Below are 15,535 nucleotides of genomic sequence, written 5' to 3' on the forward strand. Positions count from 1 at the left end.
CACACACTACACTACACCACACACCACACTACACACACACCACACACTACACTACACCACACACTACACACTACACACTACACTACACTACACACTACACACACACACACTACACCACACTACACACTACACTACACTACACACACACTACACTACACTACACTACACACTACACACACACACTACACACACACTACACACTACACTACACACCACACTACACACTACACTACACTACACCACACTACACACACACTACACTACCACTACACACACACACTACACCACACCACACTACACCACACCACACACTACACACACACTACACACTACACTACACACTACACTACACACTACACTACACTACACTACACACTACACACTACACTACACAACACTACACACTACACACTACACACTACACTACACACTACACTACACACTACACTACACTACACACTACACTACACTACCACTACACACAACACTACACTACACTACACTACACTACACACTACACTACACTACACTACACACTACAATACACTACACTACACTACACTACACACTACACTACACTACACTACCACTACACACACACACTACACCACACCACACTACACTACACTACACTACACACTACACCACACCACACACTACACTACACACACACACACTACACACTACACTACACACTACACCACACACCACACACTACACCACACACACACACTACACTACACACTACACTACACCACACACTACACCACACTACCACTACACTACACACTACACCACACTACACACTACACACACACTACACTACACCACACACTACACTACACTACACTACACACTACACTACACTACACCACACTACACACTACACCACACACTACACTACACTACACTACACACTACACTACACACCACACTACACACTACACCACACACTACACTACACCACACACACACACCACACTACACACTACACCACACACTACACCACACCACACTACACCACACTACACACCACACACTACACTACACTACACTACCACTACACACAACACTACACTACACACTACACTACACACTACACACCACACTACACTACACACTACACACTACACACCACACTACACTACACCACACTACACTACACACCACTACACTACACCACACTACACACTACACACTACACTACACACTACATTACACTACACACTACACTACACTACACACTACCACTACACACTACACTACACTACACACTACACACTACACACACACACACACCACACTACACTACACTACACACACACTACACACTACACTACACACACACACTACACCACACACTACACACTACACACTACACACTACACTACACTACACACTACACACACACCACACACTACACCACACCACACTACACCACACACCACACTACACTACACACCACACTACACACTACACTACACACTACACTACACACACACACACACACTACACCACACACTACACTACACACACACACTACACTACACACACACTACACACACACACACTACACCACACACTACACTACACACCACACACTACACACCACACTACACACACACACACACACACCACACTACACTACACACTACACACACACACCACACCACACACACACCACACACTACACTACACACCACACTACACACCACACTACACACTACACACACACACTACACTACACCACACTACACTACACACTACACTACACACTACACTACACACTACACTACACTACACACTACACTACACTACACACTACACTACACTACACACTACACACACACACTACACACTACACACACACACTACACTACACACCACACTACACACTACACTACACACTACACCACACTACACACTACACTACACTACCACTACCACTACACACTACACTACACACTACACACTACATTACACTACACTACACTACACACTACACACTACACACTACACACCACACACCACACTACACACTACACTACACCACACACTACACACCACACTACACCACACACTACACCACACTACACACTACACACACACACTACACTACACTACACACTACCACTACACACTACACACTACACTACACCACACCACACACTACACACCACACTACACTACACACACACTACACCACACTACACACACACTACACACTACACTACACTACACACTACACACACACACCACACCACACACTACACTACACCACACACTACACTACACTACACTACACTACCACCACACCACCACTACACTACACACTACACACACACACTACACTACACTACACTACACACACACACTACACACACACACTACACTACACTACACTACACACACACACACACACTACACTACACACCACACACACACTACACACACACACCACACACTACACACACACTACACACTACACTACACACACACACTACACTACACTACACACTACACACTACACTACACACTACACTACACTACACTACACACTACACTACACACACACTACACCACACACCACACACACACACACACTACACCACACACTACACTACACACACACTACACTACACACACACTACACCACACCACACCACACACACCACACTACACTACACTACACACTACACACTACACTACACTACACACTACACTACATTACACTACACACTACACTACACACTACACTACACTACACTACACTACCACTACACACTACACTACACTACACTACCACTACACACAACACTACACTACACACTACACTACACACTACACACTACACTACACTACACTCTACACTACACTACACTACACACCACTACACTACACTACACTACACACTACACACTACACTACACACTACACTACACTACACTACACTACACACTACATTACACTACACACTACACTACCACTACACACAACACAACACTACACTACACTACACTACACTACACACTACACTACACACTACACTACACTACACTACACACTACACTACACTACACACTACACTACACACTACACACTACACACTACACTACACTACACTACACTACACACTACACTACACACTACACTACACACTACACTACACTACGACACGACACTACCACTACACACAACACTACACTACACACTACACTACACTACACACTACACTACACTACACTACACTACACACTACACTACACACTACAATACACACTACACTACACACTACACACTACACTACACTACACTCTACACTACACTACACTACACACCACTACACTACACTACACTACACACTACACACTACACTACACACTACACTACACTACACTACACACTACATTACACTACACACTACACTACCACTACACACAACACAACACTACACTACACTACACTACACACTACACTACACACTACACACTACACACTACACTACACACTACACTACACTACACACACACACTACACACTACACTACACTACACTACACTACACACTACACTACACACTACACTACACACTCACCACACTACACTACGACACGACACTACCACTACACACAACACTACACACTACACTACACTACACACTACACTACACTACACTACACTACACACTACAATACACACTACACTACACACTACACACTACACTACACTACACACTACACACTACACTACACTACACACTACACTACACACTACACTACACTACACTACACTACACTACACTACACTACACTACACACTACACTACACACTACACTACACTACAATACACTACACACTACACTACACTACACACTACAATACACTACACACAACACTACACTACCACTACACACTACACTACACTACACTACAAACTACAATACACTACACACAACACTACACTACCACTACACACTACACTACACTACACTACACTACACTACACTACACACGACACGACACGACACGACACGACACGACACTACACACTACACTACACACTACACTACACACTACACTACACACTACACTACACTACACACTACACTACACACTACACTACACTACACACAACACTACACACACTACACACTACACTACACTACACTACCACTACACACACCACTACACTACACTACACACTACACTACAACTACCACTACACTACACACTACACTACACTACACACTACACTACACTACACACTACACTACACACTACACTACACTACACCCTACATTACACTACACACTACACTACACTACACACTACACTACACTACACTACACACTACACTACACTACACACTACACTACACACTACACTACACCCTACATTACACTACACACTACACTACACTACACTACACACTACACTACACTACACACTACACTACACTACACTACACACTACACTACACTACACTACCGCTACACACAACACTACACTACACTACACTACACACTACACTACACTACACACTACACTACACACTACACACTACACTACACTACACTACACACTACACTACACTACCGCTACACACAACACTACACTACACTACACTACACTACACTACCACTACACACTACACTACACACTACACTACACTACACTACCACTACACTACACACTACACTACACACTACACTACACACCACACACACACCACACCACACTACACACTACACTCACACTACACACTACACTACACTACACCACACACTACACACCACACTACACTACACACCACACTACACTACACACCACACACTACACTACACACTACACTACACACTACACTACACTACACACTACACTACACTACACACTACACACTACACACTACACTACACACTACACTACACACTACACTACACACTACACTACACACTACACTACACACTACACTACACCACACTACACACTACACTACACTACACACTACACTACACTACACACTACACTACAACCTACACTACACACTACACTACACTGCACTACACTACACACTACACTACACTACCACAACACTACACACTACACTACACTACACTACACTACACTACACACTACACAACACACTACACTACACTACACTACACACTACACTACACTACACACTACACTACACACTACACTACACTACACTACACACTACACTACACTACACTACACTACACTACACAACAAACATAAGAGGATATATATATATACAATCTACATTTAAAAAAGTACAATACATTTTTGTTGTTATGTGACATTTAACATTCTACGTCATCAAATCATTAAAATCAAAAAGATTTACACAAGAAGCAACCTAATATATATTTAAAATTACACAGTCAAACTCTCATTTGATTTAGTAAGTTCGCCATTCTCACTGTTAATTAACACATAAAAGCAAATAAACACGACATTATAGAAACATGCAGATGTGTAAATAAATACTCTTATTCAGCATTTAGGACCTATGACAAAAAAAATCTAATTAAAAAAAGATATATATACGGACCTCTGCTTTGTAGGTCAGAGTTCATGAAAGGATAAGACAGTTATAAGGACAACACAAAACAATAACAATTAAAACCTGAAATATTTACTACACAACAAACGTGAGAGGACAACACAAAACAATAACTATAAAAACTGAACGACGAAAAAAAGCACCCAAAGAAAAAGCAAAGCTAAAAAAAAAATGGTGTTTTTAAGATATTTTATTAAATGTCCACAGTTTTATTCCAGAGGCTGGGGGCATAGTAACTAAAGGCTGGCTCTCCATGCCTCTTGGTCCTGGGCTTTGGGTTAGTTAAACGGCCAGAGGACCTGAGGGACCTACTGGGTAAATAACTTAAAAGCGTGTCTGAGATGTATTGGGGTTAGCTTATCATGGATTGATTTACAAAATCCTTTAAATTAATTCTAAACTCACAGGCTGCTCGTGCAGAGACGTTAAAAGGCCTTATGTTGTGATATCACTTTCCTTGTCTACTTGTCTGTTCAGTACAGCTGGGACCAAAGAAGTGTTCAGTAGTACTGTGAACCATACAGCTGGGACCAGAGGAGTGTTCAGTAGTACTGTGAACCATACAGCTGGGACCAGAGGAGTGTTCAGTAGTACTGTGAACCATACAGCTGGGACCAGAGAAGTGTAGCCTGTTGGTTCTAACCCCGGTGTGTGTGTGTTAGCAGTAGCCTGATGGGCCGTGGGTTTGGACCAGATGACAGCCAGTCCAGACCCTTCTCCATGAACACTACCAGCAGACACAGCTCTGGGGGGCTCTACGGACACGGTACACACTATCTCTCTCTTTCTTCCTCATCTTCCTCCTCCTCCTCTTCCTCCTCTCCCTCTTCCTCCTCATCTTCCTCATCTCCCTCTTCCGCTTCTTCTTTCTGCTCCCTCTTCCTCCTCATCTTCCTCCTCTCCCTCTTCCTCCTGATCTTCCTCCTCTCCCTCTTCCTCCTCATCTTCCTCCGCCTACTATTACTCACATTCCTCCTCCTCCTCTTCTTCCTCCTCTCCCTCTTCCTCCTCATCTTCCTCCGCCTACTATTACTCACATTCCTCCTCCTCCCCATCTTCCTCCTCTCCCTCTTCCTCTTCTTCTTCCTCCTCTCCCTCATCTTCCTCCGCCTACTATTCCTCACATTCCTCACATTCCTCCTCCTCCCCATCTTCCTCCTCTCCCTCTTCCTCCTCATCTTCCTCCGCTCCCTCTCCCTCCTCATCTTCCTCTTCCTGATTTACCTCCTCTCCCTCCTCACTTTTTTGGTTACTACATGATTCCATGTCTTATTTCATAGTTTTGTTGTCTTCACTATTATTCTACAATGTAGAAAATAGTAAAAAATAAAGAAAAATCCTGGAATGAGTAGATGTGTCCACACTGTTGACTGGTATTATACACACTCCTTTGTTTTCATTGTGAAGTCTGACTTCATATCAACTCTCTCTCTCCATCTCTCTCTCTCCGTCTCTCTCTGTCTCTCTGTCTGTCTCTCGCTCTCGCTCTCTGTCTCTTTCTCCCTCTCTCTGTCTGTCTCTCTCTCTCTCTCTCTCTCTCTCTCTCTCTCTCTCTCTCTCTCTCTCTCTCTCTCTCTCTCTCTCTCTCTCTCTCTCTCTCTCTCTCTCTCTCTCTCTCTCTCTCTCTCTCTCTCTCTCTCTCTCTCTCTCTCTCTCTCTCTCTCTCTCACTGAATTGTTTTATCTCTCTTGTATACACCCTCTCTCCAGACTCAGAGCCCCAGAGAGGGATGGATCGTTACCTTGATAGCCTGTTTGACCCTGTTCTCTCAGACGGCACAGGGGTAAGTAGTATACAAACGCACACACACACACACACACACACACACACACACACACACACACACACACACACACACACATCGCAGAAACACAGGACTGGAGGACAACGTTAACATGAGTCTCACTGAGAGCTGAAAGAGAGGACAGGATGACGAACTGAGTGCAAAGCAATATAATGCAGTGGTTTAGTGTTCAGGTCAGAGATGGCTTATGGTCTTCCTCGTTGGCACTGTCTAGAGACCTGTGGTCTTCCTCTTTGGCACTGTCTAGAGACCTGTGGTCTTCCTCTTTGGCACTGTCTAGAGACCTGTGGTCTTCCTCACTGTCTATAGACCTGTGGTCTTCCTCTTTGGCACTGTCTAGAGACCTGTGGTCTTCCTCGTTGGCACTGTCTAGAGACCTGTGGTCTTCCTCACTGTCTATAGACCTGTGGTCTTCCTCTTTGGCACTGTCTAGAGACCTGTGGTCTTCCTCTTTGGCACTGTCTAGAGACCTGTGGTCTTCCTCACTGTCTAGAGCCCTGTGGTCTTCCTCTTTGCCACTGTCTAGAGACCTGTGGTCTTCCTCTTTGGCACTGTCTAGAGACCTGTGTTCTTCCTCGTTGGCACTGCACCACATCCTCCTATAGAGACGAGATGAGGAACCACCTCCTCCTTTAGACACTGGCCTTGGTTGATGAGGAACCTCCTCCTCCTATAGACACTGGCCTTGGTTGATGAGGAACCACCTCCTCCTCGTATAGACACTGGCCTTGGTTGATGAGGAACCACCTCCTCCTCCTATAGACACTGGCCTTGGTTGATGAGGAACCACCTCCTCCTCGTATAGACACTGGCCTTGGTTGATGAGGAACCACCTCCTCCTCCTATAGACACTGGCCTTGGTTGATGAGGAACCACCTCCTCCTCCAATAGACACTGGCCTTGGTTGATGAGGAACCTCCTCCTCCTATAGACACTGGCCTTGGTTGATGAGGAACCACCTCCTCCTCGTATAGACACTGGCCTTGGTTGATGAGGTACCTCCTCCTCCTATAGACACTGGCCTTGGTTGATGAGGAACCACCTCCTCCTCCTATAGACACTGGCCTTGGTTGATGAGGAACCACCTCCTCCTATAGACACTGGCCTTGGTTGATAAGGTACCACCTCCTCCTATAGACACTGGCCTTGGTTGATGAGGAACCACCTCCTCCTATAGACACTGGCCTTGGTTGATGAGGAACCTCCTCCTCCTATAGACACTGGCCTTGGTTGATGAGGAACCACCTCCTCCTATAGACACTGGCCTTGGTTGATGAGGAACCTCCTCCTCCTCCAATAGACACTGGCCTTGGTTGATGAGGAACCTCCTCCTCCTCCTATAGACACTGGCCTTGGTTGATGAGGAACCACCTCCTCCTCCTATAGACACTGGCCTTGGTTGATGAGGAACCACCTCCTCCTATAGACACTGGCCTTGGTTGATGAGGAACCACCTCCTCCTCCAATAGACACTGGCCTTGGTTGATGAGGAACCACCTCCTCCTATAAACACTGGCCTTGGTTGATGAGGAACCTCCTCCTCCTATAAACACTGGCCTTGGTTGATGAGGAACCACCTCCTCCTATAAACACTGGCCTTGGTTGATGAGGAACCACCTCCTCCTATAGACACTGGCCTTGGTTGATGAGGAACCTCCTCCTCCTCCAATAGACACTGGCCTTGGTTGATGAGGAACCACCTCCTCCTATAGACACTGGCCTTGGTTGATGAGGAACCACCTCCTCCTATAGACACTGGCCTTGGTTGATGAGGAACCACCTCCTCCTATAAACACTGGCCTTGGTTGATGAGGAACCACCTCCTCCTATAGACACTGGCCTTGGTTGATGAGGAACCTCCTCCTCCTATAAACACTGGCCTTGGTTGATGAGGAACCACCTCCTCCTATAAACACTGGCCTTGGTTGATGAGGAACCACCTCCTCCTATAGACACTGGCCTTGGTTGATGAGGAACCACCTCCTCCTCCTATAGACACTGGCCTTGGTTGATGAGGAACCACCTCCTCCTATAGACACTGGCCTTGGTTGATGAGGAACCACCTCCTCCTATAGACACTGGCCTTGGTTGATGAGGAACCACCTCCTCCTCCTATAGACACTGGCCTTGGTTGATGAGGAACCTCACCACCTCCTCAGGATCTGCTGCTCTGCTCTGGGTGGGACGCCATCAGCCCGGTACAGCTGGAGGTTCTGCTAGATCCACAGCGGCGTAGGCAATAGGGGACATTTAACCACGAGTCTGAGTCCTCGCCTTCTAAAACTTACTGCACTCTTAGACAAAGGAGGTGGTCAGTAGAAGCATGTCGTGTACATTGGTTTGTCCCAGTAGGGGAAACCTTTTTGGTGCTTCAAAAGACCCCCCCCCGAATATGGTTCTGCCTAGAACACTCTATGAAGGGTTCTACCGGCACTATATGCTGCTTGCAAAGCGATCTGTGATGCCTACTGGAATCCAGCCAAAGACATCAACCTTGTCTTCCAAAAAAGGGTTCTTAGATTGTTAAAGGTTCCAGGTAGAACTCTTGTCTTCCAAAAAAGCCAAGTTACCTAGCGGTTAGATGTAGCCTAGCGGTTAGCCTTTAGCCTATTGGCTAGATGTAACCTAGCGGTTAGATGTAGCCTAGCGGTTAGATGTAACCTAGCGGTTAGATGTAGCCTAGTGGTTAGATGTAGCCTAGCAGTTAGATGTAGCTTTGCGGTTAGATGTATCATAGCAGTTAGCCTTTAGCCTATTATTTAGCAGATAGCTGTAACCTAGCAGTTAGATGTAGCCTAGCGGTTAGATGTAGCCTAGCGGTTAGATGTAGCCTAGCGATTAGATGTAGCCTAGTGGCTAGATGTAGCCTAGCGGTTAGATGTAGCCTAGCAGTTAGATGTAACCAAGCAGTTAGATGTAGACTAGCTGCTAGATATAACCTAGCGGTTAGATGTAACCTAGTAGTTAGATGTAGCCTAGTGGCTAGATGTAGCCTAGCGGTTAGATGTAGCCTAGCGGCTAGATGTAACCTAGCAGTTAGCCTTTAGCCTATTATTTAGCAGTTAGCTGTAACATAGCAGTTAGACATAGCCTAGCGGCTAGATGTAACCTAGCAGTTAGCCTTTAGCCTATTATTTAACAGTTAGCTGTAACCTAGCAGGTAGTTGTAACCTAGCAGTTAGCTGTAACCTAGCTGTTAGCTGTAACCTAGCGGTTAGCTTTAACCTAGAAGTTAAGGGTTAGCCTAGCATTTAGCTATTATCTTATCATATTGTAGCCTTTGGCTAAGTGTTTAAGTTTTAGCGCTAGCATTTAGCCAGCGGTGGAAAAAGTACCCAATTGTCCTTCTTGAGTAAAAGTAAAGATACTTTAATTTTAAAACGGCTCAATTAAAAGTCACCCAGTAAAATATTACTTGAGTAAAAGTCTAAAAGTATTTTTTTTTTTAAATATACTTAAATATCAAAAGTAAAAGTATATAAATAATTTCACATTCCATATCTGAAGCAAACTAGATACACGGAAGGCCAGGGGCACACTCCAACACTCAGACACCATTTATAAAGCGAAAACATAATTTATAAAGGGAAAACCGGCCACGCCGCGGACACTGTGACGTCTTCCTCCAACCTAAACACCTTCTTCGCCCACTTCGAGGAAAACACAGCGCAGCCAACGAGGGCCACCGACGTTCATGAAGACAGTGAGCTCTTGTTCTCCGGTGACCTGACGTGAGTAAGGCATTTAATCGCGTTAACCCTCGCAAAGGCTGCAGGCCCAGAAAGCACTCCTAGCCGCGTCCTCAGAGCATATGCAGATCGGCTGGCTGGAGTGTTGACAGATATATTCAATCTCTCCCTGTCCCTGTCTGTTGTCCCCACATGCTTCAAGATGTCCGCCATTGTTCCTGTACCCAAGAAATTGAATGTAACTGAACTAAATGACTATCGACCACGTAGCACTCACTTCTGTCATCAGGAAGTGCTTTGAGAGGCTAGTTAAGGATCATATCACTTCCACTCTTACCTGACACTCTAGACCCACTTCAGTTTGCTTACCGCGCCAATGGGACGATGCAATCGCCATCACACTGCACGCTGCCCTAGCCCATCTGGACAACAGGAACACCTATATAAGAATGATGTTCATCGACTACAGCTCAGCATTCAACACCATAGTACCCTTCAAGCTCATCACTAAGCTCGGGGAATCCTGGGTCTGAACCTCATCCTATGCAACTGGGTCCTGGACTTCCTGACGGGCCGACCCCAGGTGGTGAAGGTAGGAAACAACATCTCCATGATCCTCAACACAGGGGACCCCGACACAAGGGTGCGTGCTCAGCCCCTCCCGGTTCACACATGACTGCGTGGCTAGAGACACATCTCCATCTCCAATCATCACGTTCGCAGACGACACAATAGCGGTAGGCCTGATCACCAACGACGACGAGACGGCCTACAGGGAGGAGGTGAGGGTCCTGGCAGAGGAGGAGGTGGTGGTGGTGCCAGGAAAATAACCTTTTTCCCCTCAATGGCAACAAAACAAAAAGGAGCTGATCGGGGACTTCAGCAAAGGGAGCCAATCCAAGTTCCTCGGCGTACACGTCACTGACATCCTGAAATGGTCTGACAGGGTGGTGAAGAAGGCGCAACAGCACCCCTAAGAAACCTCACAAACTTCTACAGATGTTACCATTGAGAGCATCCTGGTCGGGCTGTTTCACAGTATAAATAAAAATGTGGAACGACACACACGCTGCACTTTGGTCCTCTTCTCCTTTCGACAACCGTGACAGAGAGAAAACAAATAAGCCCCACCGTGCCAATTTTTTGGGGGGAAAATCATCAGTCCACATGTCAAGTGTAATTCCCCATGTCAAGTGTACACTTGTTGTTGTTGTTGTTGCCTGACGCTGGACTGTAGTGCCAGAGGGGCGAGACTCTCTCAGACTGAAAACGCCTCCGTTATTTTGCCAACAGTTTAGACTACTGATAGATCGGCGTTCTAACTCCCCCTTGTTATAGTGTGTTGCAATGACAAGAATGACACCATCTACCACTAACGGTCTTTAAGCCATAGATGAAGTACTAAAAGCCCCGATGTCAATAATGTCTACACACACCACCACCATATACCTTTATATTTATATAAATATAATAATATAATAAATATAATAATAATATTTACATAAACTCTGACATTGCTCATTCTAATATTTATATATTTCTTAATTCATTGATTTGTTTTGTATTGTTAGGTATTGCTACACTGTTGGAGTTAGGATCATAAACATTTTCAACAACACCAGTAATGATAACATCTGCAAAACATGTGTACGCGAACAAGAATATTTGATTTGATTTACAAACTAAAGCATGTGTGTTTAGTTAGTCCGCCAGATCAGAGGCTAGTAGGATGACCAGGGATGTTCTCTGTTTAGTGAGTCCTCCAGATCAGAGGCAGTAGGGATGACCAGGGATGTTCTCTGTTTAGTGAGTCCTCCAGATCAGAGGCAGTAGGGATGACCAGGGATGTTCTCTGTTTAGTGAGTCCTCCAGATCAGAGGCAGTAGGGATGACCAGCGATGTTCTCTGTTTAGTGAGTCCTCCAGATCAGAGGCAGTAGGGATGACCAGGGATGTTCTCTGTTTAGTGAGTCCTCCAGATCAGAGGCAGTAGGGATGACCAGGGATGTTCTCTGTTTAGTGAGTCCTCCAGATCAGAGGCAGTAGGGATGACCAGGGATGTTCTCTGTTTAGCGAGTCCTCCAGATCAGAGGCAGTAGGGATGACCAGGGATGTTCTCTGTTTAGTGAGTCCTCCAGATCAGAGGCAGTAGGGATGACCAGGGATGTTCTCTGTTTAGGGAGTCCTCCAGATCAGAGGCAGTAGGGATGACCAGGGATGTTCTCTGTTTAGTGAGTCCTCCAGATCAGAGGCAGTAGGGATGACCAGCGATGTTCTCTGTTTAGTGAGTCCTCCAGATCAGAGGCAGTAGGGATGACCAGGGATGTTCTCTGTTTAGTGAGTCCTCCAGATCAGAGGCAGTAGGGATGACCAGGGATGTTCTCTGTTTAGTGAGTCCTCCAGATCAGAGGCAGTAGGGATGACCAGGGATGTTCTCTGTTTAGCGAGTCCTCCAGATCAGAGGCAGTAGGGATGACCAGGGATGTTCTCTGTTTAGTGAGTCCTCCAGATCAGAGGCAGTAGGGATGACCAGGGATGTTCTCTGTTTAGTGAGTCCTCCAGATCAGAGGCAGTAGGGATGACCAGGGATGTTCTCTGTTTAGTGAGTCCTCCAGATTAGAGGCAGTAGGGATGACCAGGGATGTTCTCCTGATAAGTGTGTAAATTGGACCATTTTTCCTGTCCTGCAAAAAAAATTGAAATGTAACCAGTACTTTTGGGTGTCAGGGGAAAATGGAGTAAAAAGTACATTATTGTAGTGAAGTAAAAGTAAAAGTTAACAAAAATATAAATAGTAAAGTACAAAAAAAAAAGAAAACAGTGATATTTAAAGTAGTACTTTAAAGTATTTTCAATGAAGTACTTCCCACCACTGCATTTAGCCTGTAGCGTTGTTTTGCGTGTTTCCTTCAGTGGTGAGGGTTCTGCCAATGTTGCCGGTGGTCCCGGTGAATCCAGTGGTCCCGGTGAATCCAGTGGTCCCAGTGAATCCAGTGGTCCCGGTGAATCCAGTGAATCCAGTGAATCCAGTGGTCCCGGTGAATCCAGTGGTCCCGGTGAATCCAGTGGCTCCAGTGGCTTCTGTAGTAGGTCAACAGCATGCTGTCATGGCCCAGCAGCAACAGGCCATCATGAACCAACAGGCCATCATTATGGTAGGTTATAGCATCATTATGGTAGGTTATACCATCATTATGGTAGGTTATATCATCATTATGGTATTCCATCATTATGGTAGGTTATAGCATCATTATGGTAGGTTATAGCATCATTATGGTATTCCATCATTATGGTAGGTTATATCATCATTACGGTAGGTTATACCATCATTATGGTAGGTTATACCATCATTATGGTAGGTTATACCATCATTATGGTAGGTTATATCATCATTATGGTATGTTATAGCATCATTATGGTAGGTTATATCATCATTATGTTAGGTTATATCATCATTATGGTAGGTTATACCATCATTATGGTAGGTTATAGCATCATTATGGTAGGTTATACCATCATTATGGTAGGTTATATCATCATTATGGTATTCCATCATTATGGTAGGTTATACCATCATTATGGTATGTTATAGCATCATTATGGTAGGTTATACCATCATTATGGTAGGTTATATCATCATTATGGTATTCCATCATTATGGTAGGTTATAGCATCATTATGGTATGTTATACCATCATTATGGTAGGTTATAGCATCATTATGGTAGGTTATATCATCATTATGGTAGGTTATAGCATCATTATGGTAGGTTATACCATCATTATGGTAGGTTATAGCATCATTATGGTAGGTTATATCATCATTATGGTAGGTTATACCATCATTATGGTAGGTTATAGCATCATTATGGTAGGTTATACCATCATTATGGTAGGTTATATCATCATTATGGTATTCCATCATTATGGTAGGTTATACCATCATTATGGTATGTTATAGCATCATTATGGTAGGTTATACCATCATTATGGTAGGTTATATCATCATTATGGTAGGTTATACCATGATTATGGTAGGTTATATCATCATTATGGTAGGTTATACCATCATTATGGTAAGTTATAGCATCATTATGGTAGGTTATATCATCATTATGGTAGGTTAAACCATCATTATGGTAGGTTATAGCATCATTATGGTAGGATATACCATCATTATGGTAGGTTATAGCATCATTATGGTAGGTTATACCATCATTATGGTAGGTTATATCATCATTATGGTAGGTTATACCATCATTATGGTAGGTTATAGCATCATTATGGTAGGTTATACCATCATTATGGTAGGTTATATCATCATTATGGTAGGTTATACCATCATTATGGTAGGTTATATCATCATTATGGTATTCCATCATTATGGTAGGTTATACCATCATTATGGTAGGTTATACCATCATTATGGTAGGTTATAGCATCATTATGGTAGGTTAT

Source organism: Salmo salar, chromosome ssa02 (assembly GCF_905237065.1).
Source record: "Salmo salar chromosome ssa02, Ssal_v3.1, whole genome shotgun sequence".
Lineage (NCBI taxonomy): Eukaryota > Metazoa > Chordata > Actinopteri > Salmoniformes > Salmonidae > Salmo > Salmo salar.